A 3,135-nucleotide genomic window follows, 5' to 3' on the forward strand; every position below is an offset into this window, starting at 1 on the left:
AGTTAAATTTAAAAATTATTAACATTTAAAGATTATTGCTCAATTTTATAAATATCTATTTTCTTGAGAGAATTTGGTAACATTAAAGAAAATTTTATATATTATAAAACTTTTGTAAAACTTTTGTAAAACATTTAAAAATATAAACAGTTAGAAATGTGATATAAAAGTTGCCTATGTAATCAAATTAGTATTGTAATAGGCTACGAAAAATAGGTGCTCTTTTTAAATTTTTTTCGTTTTTTATTCTTATTTTGTGAATATTAGTTATGATCATGATAATAATAATAATAATAATAATAAAATAATGTTGTAAGTGTGTGTATACGAATAATATAATGAGCAAATTGGTGGAAGCCAAATTGTTAGTGAAAAGCAAAGCACGGCAGGCGATGGCAGCGTGTCGTCACAACCACGACAGCGATAGCTAAAGAGTACGAGAAAGCGCCAGCAATATTGTTACAGGAGATAAAACTTCGCAGTTGACACCACTGATCCACCACCAACGCTAGTAGAAAAACCGTCAAAAGCGACAAAGCGCAGCGACTACAAGGATGAACTGTTCACACGGCAGCACCAGCAGCAGCCCCGGCAACTGAAGCCAACAACAAAGGACCTGTCGAAATTACATACACAAAACGCCGCGAACAGCATAAGAGAACATATACCTTAAAGCAAAAAAGATGTTATCAATCTCAGAAAGTAGCGGCGGTACAGTGAGAATTCGCAATTGGTGTTGAGACTCAAAATTAACAGCGTTCAAAGAGTGTACAGTTTATGCTATAATCAAGATCGAACTGCAGTTGATTAAGACAGACAAGAAGCTGAACCAAAAAAACAGGTTAAAAAAGGGCCCAAATTACCAACTCTCTCGCGCAAGCCCTGGGCCTCAGAACAGCAACCTTTCACAGGAAGCCAAACAAAGGCGGTGTAAACGACACAAACAGAAACGTTATATTGTCACCAAAGCAGGGGTACAAAAAACAAGATAGGGATAGATGCACCAGAACGCAGACCATAAGATTTGAATTTCGAAACATAGAAATATATGTTGCATCTTAATGAATCGAAGGTATGTTCTAAGGAAAAAAAGAGGGTAGATTCACCGAGCAAAAGATAGAAAAAAGCCGCCTTGGAAGGGATGGAGCACAGACCAATTTAGACTGTCTCGTCTGGATGGTATGTCCCTTGTTACTCAAGGTCACCGCACAGTAACATTCTAATTTGATTACCACCGGCCCACGGCCTCGTAGCGACTTCTCCAATAGACATGGAAAACCCCATGGAAAATTTTTTAGTGTTGGTGAAATGCCATAAAAACAAAAAATAGCGTCATAACGTCCCAAAGAGCATACAACCGTCGACCCCACTAACATTCAGTCTTAAATACGATGGAGAGACTAGCCACCGTCGTAAATTTGTTTTTTTTACCAGCGCGTGGCAAAGGTCACCACTGCAAGCGGCAGTTAACCACCACGTAAACGCCTGAATGTGAAAAAAACACGCAGAGGCAGACGCTGTTTCAAGAAGTCAGTCTTTTATCCAACACCAGTTGTCAGTGCTACCAAATCCCGGCAACAGCAAGTACAAGGATTGTAAAGAAAGACAGTTACAACTCACACGGGTGATCGCTGAGGTCTCCGATTCCAGAATAACAGGATATCAACATGCAAACACGCAGCCGCAGAGGTAAAACGAACAATCCAATGCTTACGGCAAGTGCGTTCGCATTTTTTTTCTTATGGCTGTCCGGCAAGGAAGTGGAGCCGGCGACGGGCGACCAAGTAGGAGACTTGCAAGCCTTGTGCGAAGCCTGGAGGGCAGCCGAAAGCCTAATGACAACTAAATATAACACCCCAGAAATACCAAATGACCTTCAGGAGCTTCTCAACCTGAACATGTCACTGTCACAGCCAGACTGGCAGCAAATTTTTACCGACGATTCAGCGGAAAACACATGGGAGAACTTCAAACAAAAGCACGCGAAAGCGCTTAACGGCGGCGACTGGCAGCAGCTGTGGCCGCACCTCATAGCGGCAAGGAAAGCAACTAAAGCTGACAATACACCGTGGAACACAAAGCATGCGAAACGTGTCAAGGCAGCCCAGCGATCGGCAATCCAGCCGTACATCAAAGAACTAGCCAACGAAGCACTAGGGGTTTTTCTAGCTACACAGAATAAGGACGCGGCCATAAATCCAGAAAGCGACGATGGAGCCGTAAATCAAGCGAAAAGAGCCCTGTGCGGCGGCACGCTAACGTGGGCAGGCGGCAACATTCACTGCAAGGACACGGCAGCCACACCACAAAAGAACGCCATCTGCGACACAGGCAGCCAAAGCAAGGCAGGCGACAACATAGCGACGGACATAGTGTGCCTGTGTCAAACGGACTCAAACCAGGTCTGCGTTAACGACGCCGAGTTCAGTACAACTGTGATGGTCAGCACAACTCTGGAAAACGGCGCGCTTGCCAAATACCTGCAAGCGTGCCCAAAAGACACACCTGTCGGCGACCCGGGAGCAAAGGTACAAGCGGCAGTCACCAGGTTGGCAGAGCGACTAGGCCACGGTAAAGCGCGAGACACAGACGGCAAAGTGAGACTAGGCAAAAAATACACCACAGACTGCACAAACCAAGCCTCAGCATGCGTCGATTACAGTCAGTACTTCAGCGGGGGCAAAAAAGGAATCCCTGACATACCATGGGTCGCAAAACTCATAGCCGCCGCAAAACAATAAGAAAAAATCCAAAAGCGGCAAGCCGCCGACGCACAAGCTCTAGAAGCAATCAAACAACTCAAAGCAGCGGCGCTCAGGGAATTGCAAAGACCGCAGATTTCGTCAGCAAGCCTAAACCAAGAGGAGGTAAAACACAACGCCGGCGGCGACGAAACTGCAAGCGAAAAAGCAGCCAAAAGAGAATGTTCACAATACCACAACAAATCGAAAGAATGTACAGACAATGGCTGCCAATGGGAAGAAAAAGATGGAAAAGGGGAATGCAAACCTAAAACAGGAACAGAAACACCAGCAGCAGGAGCAGGAGATAAGAAAGACGGACCAGCTACAACTGTAAACTGTGCTAGTCATACTGAAAAAAATAAATGTGAGGAAGAAAACAAGGGAAAAACAA

This window comes from Trypanosoma equiperdum, assembly GCF_001457755.1.
Source record: "Trypanosoma equiperdum strain OVI genome assembly, contig: ctg_215, whole genome shotgun sequence".
In the NCBI taxonomy this organism is placed as follows: Eukaryota; Euglenozoa; class Kinetoplastea; order Trypanosomatida; family Trypanosomatidae; genus Trypanosoma; species Trypanosoma equiperdum.